At 34.8% G+C, this 18,521-nt stretch overlaps 1 protein-coding gene and 1 pseudogene across 3 annotated transcripts in view; one reads left to right on the top strand and one right to left on the bottom strand.

Moving 5' to 3' along the window:
• The window catches only part of MICU3 (mitochondrial calcium uptake family member 3), a 95,535-nt gene that overhangs the window by 66,574 nt on the left and 10,440 nt on the right, over positions 1 to 18,521 (bottom strand). The gene's annotated exons all lie outside the window — the stretch shown is intronic.
• On the top strand, positions 9,035 to 9,577 carry LOC112675468 (chromobox protein homolog 1-like; annotated as a pseudogene).

Below are 18,521 nucleotides of genomic sequence, written 5' to 3'. Positions count from 1 at the left end.
AGAACCTGCTTCTCCCTTTGCCTATGTCTCTGCCTCTCTCTGTGTCTCTCACGAATAAATTTTAAAAAAAGAAGGCATATGAGATGTATTTTTTATTTTATTATTTTAATATAGTAAAAAGTCTAGTTAAATGAATCTATTCTTAGGTAGGGATGAAGACAAAAGTAATTTGTGGAACACTCAATTCTCAGGCACCCCTCCCAAGTGACTGCAATATATAAAAATTACATATGTATATTTTTTTTCATATTTAGATTTTAAAAGGGTTCTATGTACTTAAAATTTTAAAGTTCAATTGACCCTTGAAAAACATAGGTTTGAACTGCACGTGCCCACTTACACATTTTTTTCAATAAATACAGTACAGTTCTGCAAATGTACATTCTCTTATGATTTTCTTAACATTTTCTTTCCTCTAGCTTACTTTATTGCAAGAATACAAAATACATATAACACACAAAATATGTGTTAATCCACTGCTTATGTTATTAGTAAGGCTTTCCAATCAAGTAGACTATTAGTAGTTAAGTTTTTGGAGGAGTCAAAAGTTACACAGGGATTTTTCAATTGGAGGGGTGGTGGTGCCCCTAACCTCTGCATTATTCAAGGATCAATTATAATTATGATGTTACTAGCTACATATTACTTCACTTAGCTTCCTTCGGTTACACATTATCAATTCTTTTCTACAATAAAGAATAATTTTTGCTTCTATTATAATATTGCTTCAAAACGGGTAATGAAATTCACAAATTTTTCTAACTTTTGATTATAGGAATAAGAACAAATGGATAGGGATCCCTGGGTGGCGCAGCGGTTTGGCGCCTGCCTTTGGCCCAGGGCGCGATCCTGGAGACCCGGGATCGAATCCCACGTCGGGCTCCCGGTGCATGGAGCCTGCTTCTCCCCCCGGCCTATGTCTCTGCCTCTCTCTCTCTCTCTATGACTATCATAAATAAATAAAAATTGAAAAGAACAAATGGATAGTGCATTTGGTGAGAATTTTATCAGTATATGGATTAGGGAGGGCCAGAAAAAGGAGAATACACCTTTTCAAATTTGAATGAATAGTGGTAGTTATAACATAGACTTGGGGGAAGTCATTTCTAAAACAAACCACATCTGTAGGATTGGAAGCCTCAAGGGAAGTAACACTTCCAAATACCTTTATCAGTTCTTCAGGAAATACTAAACTGCTGTGATTCACTTAGGTTGACAAGTCGACACATTTTATCTTCCACCTTCTGTATCTGTTTCTAAAGTCTTAGACACAGCCACTATTGACCTCAAGTTTAATGTTTGCATTTGCACTCTCCCTAGCTGTTTTTCCAAATTTAGCAAAATGCTTCTGTATCTCTGACCTTTTCACAAAACATTGCCCTGAGATTAAGAAAACACTGGGTCTGGCCCACCATCCTTAAATGTTGAGAGATGTCCAGTGTAAACAGATGTTTTGTGCTCCACCTCCACAGACCTATGCACATTAGCTATGGTAGGCTGAACAGTAATTACTGTCCTGAAGCTTAATATATAAAATCTGAATTGAACCACCTACAGGGAAAAATATAACAGTCTTCAAATTTTTGTTCTACAATTCTAAAATTGAGTTATTCCTCAACTAAATTTGGTGACAGATTGCTATACTCAAAATATTAAAGAAAAAAAATCTAAAACCTCTAAAAATCTAAAATCTAAGTAACAGAAAAAACCAAAATTACCGAAAATTCATATATATATATACTTGTTTTATTGTTTTTCAACTTAAGTTTTAAATTCTAACAACTTTGTTTCTTTCATTAATACAGTAAAATTCACTCTGAAAATAAAGTATCATCACACTTCAAAATAATGAAACTACAGCATGTGTGACTGACAAATATTAACTATTAAATGTAAACAGTCATGATTTCTTGGCTTCATATGGTCATATTCTAAATTGAGATGTTAAAAATTTTATAGGGCTATTTTTCACAGATTAGGAAAATATGGACATTTAAGAGACGGTATCACTGCAAAATTTTTAGATGTGGCAAATTTTGTGAAAGAAATGGAATTTTTCATTTCAAAAAGATCTTGCACAACTGCTAATGAAAACTATCCAAGCACAGACCTCAGAGTTGGCACATAAATTATCTTACATTTAAGTACAAGGCTGCACAGCAGAAAAATGAAACCGAGAAATCTAGAGGTAAAAGAGAATTAAATTTGCCTTTTCATTTTATTCCTCCTAGGAAATTACATTTTATGCCTTCTAGGAAATTATTTTATGGGAATTACTTAACATTCTTTTCAAGTTTGCTAAAAATGTTTAGGGAATTTTCTTTCCAGCTCTAGAAAGCTCTACCTTTTTCTGTTTCACTGAAAAATTGTGAGCTACATTTTAATCTCAGCTTTCCTATTTATAAAAGGAAGCATTGGGATGTCTGGGTGGCTCAGAGATTGAACATCTGCGTTTGGCTCAGGGTGTGATCCTGGGGTCTGGGGATGGAGTCTCACATTAGGCTCCCTGCAAAGAGCCTGCTTCTTCCTCTGTCTCTGCCTCTCTCTGTGTGTCTCCTATGAATAAATAAAATTAAAAATCTTTAAAAAATGGAGCATTAACATGGAAATAAAAATTTCAAACACATCTGTAAAACAAAATGCATAATTTACTCATAAAAATAAGTAATGATCATTTTCAGGTAACTTTGTGGAACTTAAGTCATGCTGACATGAGCAAGATGAGTGCTGGGAGAAACCATAAAAGCTACATTCTTTTAATTACCTCATCTTTCCAAAAGAAATAAAAATATTGTGTCAGTGCAATTATCTTCTTTGGAATTTCCAAACTCAGACCTTTGCAACTAGTACTTAGATGTTACTTCTTAAGGTAGTGAAACAAGGGCCTTCAGGCAACAGAGTACATCATTATCCTTCCAATGAATAACAGAAAGCGAGGGTTCACTGCCAAGGCACAGTCTCATGTTACTTCAGGTCAGCAATTCGAAAATTTACTCTGTGGTAAGGTCTGATTTTCCCAGGGAGGCAAGATTAAATGCCAGATAAAGGATTCACTACTTGACAATTAGAGAAACTGATGCCTACAAGCTGATAATACCCTAAAGAGGTAACTTGAAACAATTATATCAATTATCTAAACACTGTATAATATATTATCTTTTAGCAGCTGAGAAATAGGGCCATGAGAATGAAAAATGGAAGAGGGAAAAATGAAAACCATTTGTATTAACCAAAATTATTTTGATTACTCATCCTTATTTTTTCTTTAAAAATTGTTTGATATCAAATCACATCAATACTAATTTTTAAAAATAAAGAATGACTAAACATTTATCTGATTTCATGTAGGAAGCTGAGCATTTGTTATTAGGTCCTACCTGATATTGGCGATAGTACTAACATTTTTATGAAACACTGAAGGGCAAAAATCTTTTATTTATTTATTTATTTATTTATTATTATTTTTTTTTCAAAAATCTTTTAAACTTGGATTTTTATTTTGTATTTTCTGGATAAGAACCTTATGAAATTCTATTCATATCCATTTTTATTCTAGCTAAAAAAGATGTTCACAGAAGTATTATACTTGGCTTTCTCAAATGGCTTCAGGCTCATTTAAAAGCTTCTAAGAAGATAAAAGGGGTAACATTTTCTTTGCTTGTTGGGTGGTCGAAAGGTTAAATATCAAATTCCAGTGTGGGAAAATCCCAAGTACTCTAGGTGAAATGTTTTGATGCTACTAGGCAAATGTGTCCATGTGGAAATACACAGTCTGAAGACCAGCCAATAGTATTTCCCTGGCTAAGATCAAACAGAAAAAAAAGTCGTAAAATTAAAAAAAAAAAAAAAAGTAACTGACCACTTACTCTAAAATCTCCACTTGTATTGCTATAGTAGCTTACATTATAAGGTTCTTTACAAGTTTACAGAGTACTTTCACAAATATCATCTCAATATTGACAGGAGGATAAAGTAAGTAAAAGTAATCTAAAGAGGCAGTATGCATAGTGGTTTAGCATGTGCATCTCATCTCTTCCAGCCTTTGCTCCAGCAATACCTCCCTTACCCTGATTACCTACCACCCCACTATTTTTCTCTCTTATACTGAAAACTTCCCTTCAGCATACACATCCTGGCATTCCTCTGGTCCTAGAAGGCTTCCTGTCCTATATCCTGTCCCACTTCATTTAGCTACTCTTCCCTTCCTCCCCACCTTGTCTCCTGCATTCATTTCCTGTCTCTGAATTCCTCTACTTCAATTGGTTCTCCCCTCTACCACTCCACTAAAACTGCTTATCAAGGTCATCGATGACCTCTTTGTTGCTAAATTCAATGGTTAATTCTCAGTTTTCATCTTATAGCGTCTGACAGAGTCTGTAACTTTTTTTTTCCTTGAAATAATTTTCTCAGTCCCCAAGACATCACTTTCCTGATTTTCTTTTTACTCCTCTGGCAGTTCCTTCTTGGTACTTTTTCTGGTACTTCTTTGCTAGTCCTTAGAGCTTGTCTCTTTTAAAAATCTATAATTACTTATTTGATGATCTCATCTGGCCTTTACATATTATAAATACACTGACAAATACAAAATTTATACATCTAGCTTTCTGAAATAATATAAGAATCTGTTTAACAAAACAAGTAAGATGCTTATTTGTTTTTAAGAAACAAAATATGTAAACTGACCATATGTAAGTATTTACAAAAATATCAAGATAAAAATATGGAAGTTATAAAGGTTCAATGAATACTCAGAATTTATACAGTAGTGAAAATAAATTTACCAGGAGTACCTTTATCAATATAGATAAATTTCTTAAGTATAATATTAAATAAAAGTATGACTTATAAAAGGATACTATAAAATAAGTATATATTACTCAGAAGTATACTCATTTGTAACAGAATTATGAAAACACGCAGGGGAATTAAAAAAATTAAGTTTAGAACAGTGGTTATCTCTTTGGGGAAGAGAGAATTATGAAAGAGGTATATATATGGTGATGGTTTTTTTTTAAGCTGTCAGTGCATATATAGCTATGTATTATATTATTATCTATTCATTGTATTTTTGAAAGTTGGATATATATTATTTCTAAGAAAGAAATCATTCAGGTCTTATTCCTTACCTTATGTGGAAAAATGCTAAAATTTATCAAACAAACATAAAAAAGATCACTTTGGAAAATTTTAGATAAACTACTATACAATTACACAATTCTTGGGTTAAAAAAGAAATGAAAACTGAAATTACAAAGTTTTTTAAAATAAATGATACTTAGGGACTCACAAGCAGCAGTCTGTAATTTGGTCAAAGCCATTACTGACACGTGAAAATTAATACCCTTAAATATATTTTTAAAATAAGAATTTAAAGTAAATAAATTATACAAAGTAAATAAACTCAAGAAGCCAACAAATGAATAAGATAAATTTGAGGAAAACAGAAGAGAATAATCAGTAAGATAAAAGCAGAAGTAAACAAAACAGTAAGACAGTAAATGAATTTAATTTTAAAAAGTAGTATTTGAAAAGACCAGTGAAGCAGACAAACCCCTATCAAATCTGATTTAAAAAAGAACTGAAAATGAAATACATAAACTGAACATAACTATAGTATATAGTATATAGTGTACTATAGTATATCCAGAGTTTAGAAAAGTACCCAAATATAAGAATCAGAAATCTATAATATATTGATACAGTAATATTTTAATATAATAATCAGTTTAAAAATAATCAGTTTAAAAGGCAAAAATAATACAGATAGTATGGTCACATCTGTGTTACAAAGAAAATGATATATGTGTTGTTTAAGTTTATAGGTCTGTAATATATTTTAAAGGCCTCACATGAAAGAAAACATTTATGACCTATAAAGTGGAACAGGATTTAATTTTTACATATCCTAGAAATCAATAAATTAAAAAAATTGGCAGAAAATATTAAAAGGCAATTTCTAGGAAACTACAAACAAAAAAATTCCCCACCTCACCAATAATCACTAGAAATGGAATATAAATCATTTTTTCACACTCAAATTGGAAATAGTTAAATTTGATAATATTTCATAAATAGGACAGGAGTCCATTACAATTGATGACAGAAGTGTATTTTGATTTAACCATTTTGAAGAACAATTCAATGGTTGCTATTAAAATCCAGTTGCTGTGGACCTAGTGATGTAACATGTGCATCTCCACAGAAACCTGAATATTCACTGCAGCACTGTTTCTAATAGTGAAAAACAGAAACAAAATTCCGATCAGTGAGATAATAGTTAAATAAATTATGGCACACTGGAGTACTACAATGGAGTAGGAGTGTACAGTATAGTAAAGGATATGGTAGATGAAGAGGTGGTACTAGCGTAAGATTCATAGGACACATAGCTGGGTGAAAAAAACAAGTTATGAAAGAATGGGTAAAAAAAAAAAAGACAGAAACCAAAGTCATGCTTTAAAGAAACACACACACACATACACACACATAGACTTTAGAAATAAAGTTGTGGAATGCTGTATTCGTTTTTAAAAAGCAAACAGCACATGCATCATTATCATGAGCCTGGTTTCATAAAAAGGTTACTAGCCTAGTCTAGAGAAGCCTTCATCAGGGTCAGACAGACAGCAACTGAGTCTAGGACCAAATCCAGTGTTCTTCCACATTACATCACTCGGGATATTGGAATAAAAGTGTACTGGTTTTGTAATCCTTCAGGCCTATGTTCAAATGTCAACTTTACCACTTCCTAGTTAGGTAACCTTAGGAAAAATATTCTCTCTGAACTTTAGCATTTTCAACTGTAAAAAATGGGCAAATAAATAGTAACTCTACAAACTGTAAAGATGAAAACTAAATGGGAACACTTCCTTCTCCCTCGGCCAATAGCATCAGCTCATCAAGAGTGTCTCCTCTATTGATTAACAGGGTCCAGAAATAGCCTTTGGCAGCTCAGCTCCATATATAAAGTTTGAGGGATCAAATGCCTCTGTGGTGCTATAAGTTGGAAGTCTCTAAATATGTCCATGATGATAAAACTATTCCAAAGGCCTGGCATTTCTTATGGGTCCCATCAGCCTCATGGTCTACCACCTTTCTCTCTGCCTTCCTAACTCAGTTCCAAACATCTAGATTATACTGCATATGGTATTCTATTTATTTCTTCAGACTGATGGCTGACCCTTCTTGACAAAATCTCTATGTATGCACTGAGCCACTGTCTTCTGGGCCTCATTCCATGACTCCCAAGACAGTTTTTCTAGACTGCAACTGAAAAAAATGAACATAACACACCATTAAGTTTGGACTATTTTACCCTAAATGAATCACCTTGAATTTAGCCAACTATATTAGTTAGGTTGGGCTGCCATAAAAAAATACCACAGACCAGATGGCTTAAACAACAGAAATTCATTTTCTCATAGTTCTAGAAGCTACATGTCCAAGATCAAAGGGCCAGCATATTCAGTTTCTGGTGAGAGCTCTCTTTCTGGCTTGCAGATGGCACAGTCTTTCTATTTCCTCACATGGGCATATTAAGAAAGTGTGAGTGAGCTCCCCAATGTCGTTTCTTATAAGGACATTAATCCTATCTGATCAGGAGCTTACTTTTGTGACCTCATTTGACCTATGCCTTCCTTAGTGACCTCATTCCCAAATACAGGCACTCTAGGGGTAGAGCTTCAACATACAAATTTTAGGGGGACACATTCAGTCCATAACACCAACTATCGAGTGACTCATGTGCCCTTTCTTTCTATTCACATACAGAGGTCTCAAAAATGTTGGCAGTTCATCTCCCTCAAGCTGGCATTTTACCGTCTGGAAGAATTTGAATATCTGGAGATATTATTATATACCCCCTCTTTTGGATCCTTTATAAACAAACAAACAAAGTAAGATAGGTCCTAGCATCTTTGGCCTACTTGTACCCCAATGGAGGGGTTTCCTGCCCACAACCAGCCTTGCCCTACTTGCATCACAGTGGGTGATCCCCTGCATGGCAGTTCTAACCCAGGTTCCCTGCCTGCCAGCACTGGCCCAATGCACACAGCTTCCAGGTTGCCAGTCCTACCGTATGTTTTCCTGTTTGCCAACCTCAGCCCAGCAACTGTGGGACAAAGCTCTAGCTGTGAATCCACCTTTTCTAACAAGGCCTAAATCTCAACCTAGGGAGGCAGCTGCCCTTCCAAGTTTGTTCTCTCCTTAGGTTCTCTCCCTCAGCCCTAGAATATTCTTCTGAAATTTGATTCCTTCTCAGTAGCTAACCTCCTATAAATAGTGAAGAATTCTTCATATTGAACCTTATCTGTTCAAATTACTAGGTAGTTTTCATCTTCTGACTGGCCCTTGGCACAGAATAGCTTGCGGTGAGTGTTACTGGGTGTTTCACAGTGCTGCCCCCTAAGTACAAGCAGAACAGAGACACACTAGAGGCAGAGAAAGAAGCCTCTGCTGCCTACAGTGTCCCGTGCTGCAAATTCTAATGGCAAAAAAAGCAATGTTTGCAAGTTCCAATACCAGCATTATAAGCAGGGTACTGAAGGGCACATTTGAAGCTGAGGCAATAACTTGACACCTAGCATTGTAACCTTGCTGTTATCCATACACAGTCCCTATTTAACTGCATTTTTAAAAAAAGGTAACATATACCAAGACCTACCTATGCGCCTGACTATTTTAAGCTCTCTGAATAATCCTGTAATATAGGGACTATTACTATTCCTACTTTACAGAGGAGGGAAATGAGACAAATTTAATTAGCATTGGCAAGGTACTTGAGTGAAAAAGCGGAGATTCAAATCCAGGTGTTCTGACTACAAAGACCACACTCTCAATCACAACACTATGTTAACTTCTGTTTCTATTGCTAAGACAAAAACAAGCTTTAAAATGTGAAGCGATTTGTTCCTTTTCTGGAGACCACTTCCCCCACTGGTCCTGACACATCATTAGCACGGCACTGTTTCCTCTCATGCGCTTGGGTGCTGCTCTGAGCAGCATCACCATTTAGACCAGAAAGCTGGTGGGCACAATGAGAAAGAAACAAAACAAGATGACAGTGGAGGAGATGCTGCAAGAGGAGGAGGAAGGATATGTGGTTTAAAAATTTCCCGAACATTGAGTGGAAAAGGCAAAGTGGAGTACCTCCTAAAGTGGAAGGGATCCTCAGATGAGGACAACACACAGGATCCAGAAGAGAACCCGGACTGCCCTGACATCATTGCTGAGTTTCTACAGTCATAGAAAACGGCATGTGGGACAGAAAAAAATACAGGAAAATTGACTCTGATTCTGAAAATAAGGAAGAGAACAAATCAAAGAAGAAAGAAGAGTCAGAGGAGCCATGAGGTTTTGCCCAGGGTTTGGAGCTGGAACAGATTATTGGAGCTATGGACTCCAATGCAGAGCTTGTGTTCTTGATGAAATGGAAAAAAATCTGATGAGGATGACCTGGTCCTTGCCAAGGAAGCCAATGTCAAGTGCCCACAGGGGATCAATATCCTTCTATGATGAAAGGCTAACATGGCATTCCTACCTCCCAGAGGATGGTGACAAAAAAAATGGCAATAATTAACTTCTGAGTACCAGCCCCTGTCACATCTGACCATGGTTTTCAAGTGGGAAAGGAAGGCGTTTTACTTGTCTTGACACCATAGAGGTGGCCTGAGCAGATGTCCTTTGAAGAATCAGTACAGTTTTTGTGCCTTAGAGCAAGTGCTTTAAAGCCTTTCCAGCTATGTAGTTTGCACACTCATCCCAGTGCGGGGAAGGAAGAGAAAGAAGTGCTGCAAGGGCAGCTCATTCTGTACGTGGCTAAGAAAAGGAGAAAGCCTCCATAAAGGAAAAAACTTGCAGAATGAGTGTATGAGTGTAACAAACGATACTCTAGATCTTCAAAGAGCATCTCCACAACACAAAGCCTGCTTTTCAAAAGTATTAGCTCTGCATTTTTATAGGGCAGTGTGTATTTAGTTTCAGCAATTTTTGGTATATTATTTGGTGGTAGGACGGATGGAGTAGGAAGGAAGAGAGAAACAGGTAGGATCATTCTTGTTAAAATTTGGGGCCTGACTGGGAAAATGGTGAAACAATGGAAAGAACAACCTAATGATGATTTGGTTCTATGACCAGAATATTTAATCTTTAAAAAAAAAATGTCACTGGTGACCTCAGTGAGGACTGTGAGAAACTGTTTAAAAGCTGTGAGTACCTGAAACTTACAAGTCAAGGTATTCCCTGCCTGTGCCTAATGCTGTTCCCAACGAAGGACTATACCAGTCAATTAGTCACCAGGTGCCATTTGTAGAATGGAAACTGGTTGAGGAGGGCAAGTTTTATTGAAGCATATACCAGCCCAGCGTCCCGTCTTAGAGGTGCTAATTCTTGACATTGACAAGACTCTTTCTTTTTCAATTATAAAGCTATAAATATCAGCCTGTTAATCCAAGCAACTGGCTGAGGTATTTGGGGAAGGAAAGAGGGTGGTATAGAAGGTAGAACTGCAGGGGAAGAAAGGCCCATGCTCTTAGAATGGAAAACTTTTGGAGCCTGCTTTTTGAACTTTGAACTCTGAAACTACTGACAGCACAACTTCACACAATCACTTTGAGAGGTGAATGATTTCAAAAGCCCTGATCTCAGAAGATTAAACTTTCATACCGGGGCAGTGGTTCACTTTAAAACACAAAACAAAGCAAAATTTTTTCTAATCCTAAGAATTACCTAATACCCAAAATGCTGTCTTGAATCATGAGATCCATCAGTTCTTGACATTGTCTAGACCTGTACCTAAAAATGTATTGTAAAATCTTTTTAGGCATGTGTTAGGTTTCTATGAAAACTTTAAATATAAACTTTGTACCACATTGTCAGTTTTTGTCTTAAAACTATAGATTTTAAAAAAAAGTGAGGAGAAACTCTATTAGAGGCAAATTGTCTTCAATATTGCTATTAAAAAAGACAGCACACTTAGTATTTATCTCTGAAAGGAAACTAAAAACAAGTATGTCAAAATGTTAACAAGTATTAATTCTGAGTGCTGGAATAACAGTTCACCCTTGAACACAGGTTTGAATCACATAGGTCCAGTGCTATAAATGTATTTTCTCTTGCTTATGACCTTCTTAACGTTTTCTTTTCTGTAGCTTACATTGTTATAAGAATAAAATAAGGTGTATGTATATAATAATATGCATATAATACATATCACATACAAAATATGTATTAACCAACTGTTTATATTAGAAGTAAGGCTTCTGGTAAACAGTAGGCTATTAATTGTTCAGATGGGGAGAATCAAAAGTTATAAAAATTTTTGACTTTACAGGGGGTTGATACTCATAGCCCTGCATTGTTCAAGGGCCAACTACATATATTTATATACCTGTTAAATTTGGCAAAAACAACTTTAAAAAGAGAATGTAAGAAAAAAGCACTAATAAAAGGTATACAATCTTAAAAATAATTCAAATTTTCACTTGTAGAAATTATTATTGTAAAGGGTAAACAGGTTTTAAAAATCATATAATATTACTTAGTTTTGACAGTTTATTCCCATTATGTTTACATTTTATTTTCTGAGAGAACTTAAATGTCCCTGAATTTAACAAGAATGAAAGCCAAAATGGCATCACCTGGGACAAAGTTTATAAAACTAATGTTTCAATTTACAAAACAGATTTAAAAAATATATATACAATGGAATATTACTCAGCCATAACAAAGAATGAAATCTTGCTATTTACAATAACATGAATGGAACTAGAGGTATAATACTAAGTGAAATAAGTCAGAGAAAGACAATTAGCATGTGGCTTCACTCGTATATGGAATTTAAGAAACAAAACAAATAAGCAAAGGGGGAAAAAGAGAGAGAGAGAGAGACAAATCAAGAAACAAAAAAACAAATCAAGAAACAGACTCTTCACTATAGAGAAAAAACTGATGATTACCAGAGGGGAGGCGGGTGGGGAGATGGGTGAAATCAGTGATGAGGATTAAGGAGTGCACTTGTACTGATGAGCACTGGGTGATGTATGGAGTTGGTGAATCACTATACATCTGAAATTAATGTAACACTACATGTTAATTAACTGGAATTAAAATAAAAACTTTAAAAAATTTAAGTTTAGAGAGGATTAAAAGATGGGAAGATCAAAAAAACAAGTTATAATCAAATAAATTGTTAGAAAAAATAGTGATTTTAAGATTAAAGAACTAGTATAGCTGAAATGGACCTCACAAATTCAAATCTATCATCCCTAAGAAATTTCATAGAATGATAACCCTGAAAGGTTAAATGACTGAGTTAGTGTTACAAAGGCAGACAGTGGTAAAGTATTAAAACTGAACCTCTTTACACACCATATCTCATTTGAGATATAAACGTTTTTAAAGGCCTAATTAATATGTACTCTCTAACTTCATTCTCAAGATTTTATACTTAAGAGAATTTTATGTGGGGATTCAGTTTCATTATCTAATAAAGTGAAACATTACCATCTAGAAAGTTCTCTAGGAAGGAAGACAAAAAAGGCTGATGCTCAAAGAAATAGATTAAGTTCTTCTCTATCTTCAAATACAGAATTATGCAGTGTTTATTTGCAGGAACCATAGCAGGTTCATAAATTTCTATCAGATTATAGAGTATACACCTGGAAAGTGGCTCTAGATCAGGTTCAAAGAGGTAGTGGTTGTACAGATTAGGCCAATGAATTTCTCCTACCACAAGGAAACATGTAAGGCTTGAGGTAGTAAACCAGGTTCTCCTTCAGGTTTCATCAATGCAGTAAGATTATTTTTGCTGACTAAAATTTACTTAGATTGCCTGAGGACAATATAAAATCTACACCTTTATATATCATGTACATATTTTCAATTAAAATTCCTATTTAATAAACTTGAGGCATTATTAGTTCTTATGAGAATTAAAAAGTTATGGTTATCATGTTTGAAGTAGTTGGTGGTACAAAAATATATTAATTATATTAATGAAATCATTAACTCTTCTTTCCAGGCATACAGTTACAGTTCATTCCCCACTATCTCCAGCACTTAGATGTGGCTATATGACTCAGTTTATAAAATGTAATATGAATGGCAGTGATGTGTGCCACTTCCAGGCCAGGTCCACAAAACCTTCCCACAAGAATTCCTCTGTCCTCCACCACCCCTTTTTGGCTAGCTGGTATGTTGACATGCTAAGTAACTTTGGAAGCCACTTATTAAAGATGGCAGAGTCACTATCAGTTTAGATGCCTGAATGACATCTAGAAGGAAAGCCACATGCAGGAGTCTTCCTTTCAACCCATACACAACCCTAGGATTATTACATAAACAATAAGTCAGCTTTTATCAGGTCAACTCACTGAGACCTGAAGGTCTACTTATTAGTGCAAACTAGCCTAATAAAGGCCTATTTGAATCCAATTCTGCATCTTAAATAGATCCTGAATCTTGGAGATGATGTGAATGTCTTGACAAGAAGCAGAAAATGAAAACTTATAATTAGTTAGTTATGGTGTTTGTTTAAAAAAAAAAAGGTATTCATTTATTTATTTGAGAAAGAGAGAGAGAGTGAGCACATGAATAGAGGGTGGGGAAGAAAGAGAGAGGGAGAATTTCAAGCAGACTCCACTCTGAACACAGAGCCCAACATGGCATTTGATCTCATGATCCTGAGATCATGACCTGGGCTGAAATCAAGGTTCAGATGTTTAACCAACTGAACCACCCAGGCACCCCAACAATCTGGTATTTCTTTCTGGAGAAGAGTAAGTACATTGTAGGACTGTGATAGATCCTAAAACTTAAGAAGCTACCCAAGGATTTTATGTGATTGAGGGTGGAATGTTTACTTTTTCAATAATCTTCCTTCATCCATAAAAACTGGTCTTAAACATACTCCCTAGTTTAACATTTTTGTGGAACTAACTGATTCTGGTCACCTGTCTTTTATCAATCAATTTTATTTATTTTGTAATTCATTTTTATATTTTTGTCACTGAGATGATGAAGATACTCTGCTCTTCTTTGCCACCAACTTCACTTAGGCACTAATATCAGCCAAATAAATTCTGAGTCACTGATGCTGTTAGAGGCAGATATGCCCTAGTTATATAACTTTGCCAATGGCAACTTGTAGGCATTCCTACTCACTTAAAAGAGGACTCTGAACATAACTCATGGTTTTCCTCATCACCACAAATCATGTCAGAGAGAACGTCAACATTCAATGTTGGCCCATCTGATAACTTAGCCTCAAAGTTCTCTCGCTTCCCCACTTCAAAATTCAAGGGCAAAATTCTATCACCACACTACATTATCACCTAGAACTGCTCCATTTCTTAGGCTACTGGGCACTGCTAGAAAAAAAATCAAGGACTCTAAACTCTAAACTCCTTTCTCTAGTTTTGCAAGATGATATCTTCATTCCTATGGAACCAGAAGTGAGGGAGAGATAAAGGTAAATTTTGTTATGAAGAAGTAATAAACTGAGCAAATTTACTTCTAATCATTTTCTCTGTGAAAATGGAGGTCATTTGCTTGAGACAGAACAGAGAGGTATGCAGCAGGTAGAGTGAAAGACAACATTTTGAAGTGGCTGTTGTAGGATTAGAAATATAAGTATTAGAGACATCTAAAAAGATTGTTAAACCTATCTCCTCATTATAGGTTTCCATTTCTCAAAAGTTTATACCTAGATAGAATTTCTGAATTATTAGGCATGTGAATCTTCAACGTAAACTTATTTTCCAAAGATTTTATACTCCTACTGAGTATGAGAATTTTTGTTGCAAAAGTTATTGTCAATTTTTTTTAATTTTACCAATCTGATTGGTAAGAAATGATACTTTGTTATGGCTATAATTATATTTCACTATGGTTATAATTATATTTTCCTATTATTAATGATGTTGATCATCTTTTCATGTGTTTAGTTTTCTGAGTATCTTTCTCTTGAATGGCCTGTTGAGACTCCCTGTCCATTTTTTTATGATGTTGTCTTTTTTAAAAAATGATTTGCAGATCATTGCTTTTTGGATACATATGCTTTGCAAATGCCATGTATTACATATAAGTATCTTCTGTCATTCCAAGACTTTTATTTTATAGATACTTTTGCTTTAATGAAGTGAAGTACAACAGCATTTTCCATTCTAGATTGTGTTTTGTTTTAAAAATCCTCCCACCACCTTATGCCAAAATTTTGTCTTCATATATATATCCCTCTACGTAGCTTTAAGTTTTGTGTTTTTTTTTTTAATCACATTTAAGATTCCAATCCACCTGTATTATTATGGCATGAGGTAGACATCTAATTTTATTTTTGTTTCCCACATAGAACACTTTACCTTCAATCAAGCCTTACTGTCTTACATATCATTGTTCAATATTTGAGGTCCACCTTGTTTTAACTCCTTTCAACATAGTAATAATTACCATTTTAGTTGTAGTATATAGTCAATGTTTAAGAATTCATTTTTTTTATCAATTTTTAAATTCACCATTGCTTCTTGAATTTCACCCTTCATTTTATGTTCCTGTTTTCCTCATATCTTCTTTAGTTTTTTCAATGATGATCTGAAAGTGGTAAACTGTCCCAATCTTACAAAAATGAATTTATTTTACCCTCCTTCCTTAATGACAATTTACTTAGGTATAGAAATCTAAGATGACAGTTATTTTTCTCTCAGCATTTTGAAGACAATATTATACTGTCTTCTGGCTCCTATCCACCATCCAAGTTAGTCTTGAATCAGGCCAACTAATATCCCATTTGTACACATCTGTCCTTCTTCCCTTTATCTTTAATTTTATAGTTTTACTGCAATCTGACTAAATACATATTTATTATTTATCCCAACCAGGACTGTTTATGTTTCCTAAATCTGGGGATTAACATCTTTGTTCCTTTTGAGAACTGTTCAACCACTCCTCTTAGAATGTTGTCTCTCTCATTCTCTCAGTCTATATGCCCTGGTAGACAAATTTTAGACCCAGTCTATTTTTCATGTCTATCGAATTCTCCTTAATATTTACCACTTCCTTAAAAGTGTGTTACATTCTGTGTAGTTCCTTCAAAATTATCTTCTGGATTCCTAAATGCCTCTTCAGTTATGTTTTATATGCTGCCTTAGCTATGGAGCCTTCAAGAACTATTTTTACATGGAAATTCTTTATTGATTCTTTTTCATACCAATTTTTCATTATCTTTAATCATTTTGCATACACTTAACTTACAGATTCAACCAAATTATCCTAATATTTAATTGTTAGGAATCCACTCAGTTTATTAACACTTTTGAAATAAAACTTCATATATTTTTGTACTTTTGGATTACGAGCTTACCCTCTTCCAGACCTTCTCTGTAAGAATTACAAATGGTCAGTGTTCAAAGGTATTTTCCTCCGAAAAAGTTTTGTATTTCTTTCTGGCAGTGATATCAGCTCTTTCTCTGAGTAACATAAGTTCTAACTCTGAACTTATATGAGGTGGTAAGAGGCCATGTTTATACATTCTCAGATTTTTTTTTTCGACTTGGAATCCAGGCAGACATCGTCAGGTTTCCCTGTCATCACACTAGGAGAATGATTTTTTCTAGTCCATTTTTTTAAAGAGGGCTCTGAGTGTTTCAGTTTCAACTTCCCAAGGTCTTGTTTCTATCCCCAAACAGGCATTAAAATCCAAGTCCCTACAGTTCTATGAATAATAACTCACTGCTTACCCAAGTAAGCCACAGCTCACGCTGTTCTAGTTACTAGTTTCCTCTTTATTTCTGCCCCTGGAAATTTCCCTTAATTTCTTATGAGTACAGTATGGCATTTATAAGGAAGTTTAAAATATTTTTATGACAGTTTATATAGTATGCTATATTATTAGAACCAGAAGTCTAAATCGTTTTATTAAATGAGCATTCCATAACTTATTTATGAGGATTTTAATTTAATTTAAAAGCCATTTAAAAGAAAAAAGACAATTTTGCTAATAAAGTATACTTCACACCTAACCGAGACTGATAAATATCTATTACTTATTCTCCAGTTTTTCCTTAGAAAGAGAACTCTGATTTTCAGCTAGGCACAATAGCACACAGAATAAAGATTACATTCATCGGGCTTTGTTGTAGTTATATAAGCTAAGTAAAAATGACAATTTAGACTAAATTCTGGCCAGTAAAATGTAAATGAAAGTGCTTGTTGAGACTTCCTGAAAGGCCAATTAAAAGGCGCTGACTTGGGCAGCCCAAGTGGCTCAGCCGTTTAGTGCCACCTTCGGCCCAGGGTGTGATCCTGAGACCGGGGATCGAGTCCCACGTTGGGCTTCCTGTATGGAGCCTGTTTTTCCCTCTGCCTGTGTCTCTGCCCCTCTCTTTCTCTCTCTCTCTCTCTCTCTCTCTGTGCCTCTCATGAATAAATAAATAAAATCTTAAAAAAAAAGAAAAGGCACTGACTTTGCTATACAGGGCCCAGATAGATTTCAAGCTATCTGCTCTTGATGGCACCTTGCTTTCACTTATTTCAACCAATGTTATTTCCATAATCTCTAATCCCTGAGTTTAAAGCTGCTGTAGAAGGCATTCATAAGTAGAAATGGGCACGCTGATCATTGTAGAGGGAGGAAGTAAGGGATAGGAGAGGGAGGAATCTCTATATTTTCCCAAGCTAAACAATTACATGAAGATCACAGTCACTTTTGCATTAGGATGTAGTGCTGTGAGTGAATCAGCAGGATACCAAGATGCCTTCAGAGATTTTTCTAGGTTAGGTACCTCTGACTCCTCTGTCTGTGAATACCCTGATCCTAGTATTAGTACCAAAAGAATTAAACTAACTCCCTAGGGAGCCACTCTGCTATTCTACAACTAAGAAAGCACAACTACAGATAACTTGAATTTTACAATATATTTAAGAATGCCACTTTCCCAAAAAAAAAAAAAAAAAGAAAGAAAGAAAGAAAAGAAAAATGGCACTTTCTCTGTAGAATCTAAGAAACCCTCCTTAATAAGACACATCATCAAAATATGAAAGAGACATGTTTCTAGAACTTCCCTCAAATACACTCTCAGGTACCTGACTAACTTATGTTCTTGTTTATCTGACATCCAGATGATCCCTCTATGGTTCACTTCTCCATATCCTTCCAATTTCACCATTCTTTTGAAGATCAATGTGCAACCCAATCTCCAGCTTTAGCCATGTTTTGTATTCTGCTGGGCAAAAGATGTGGGTAAAACACCAAAGACACAGAGTGCTACTCTCCTATAATTTGCAAGTTTGCCTGCTCGCCTGCACTTTTACAAAAATTTCAAAATAACTACCATAGTAATTCAAGATAAGTTCTAGATTTTAGTGATACATATGAAATATTTTTGATAATTAAATATTTAGTTCACAATAGCACCCAGTATTTGTACTTCTAATAAAATTTAGAATACTAGGTCAAAGTACCAATTACAAATTTTAATATTACTCCCCAAATAGGTTGTATTCACTTTGATTAAGTCTGTGTTATAAAC

Source organism: Canis lupus, chromosome 16 (assembly GCF_003254725.2).
Source record: "Canis lupus dingo isolate Sandy chromosome 16, ASM325472v2, whole genome shotgun sequence".
Classification (NCBI taxonomy): Eukaryota; Metazoa; Chordata; class Mammalia; order Carnivora; family Canidae; genus Canis; species Canis lupus.
Note: the sequence above shows the minus strand (reverse complement) of the source record. Positions and strands in the feature narration are given on the sequence as shown.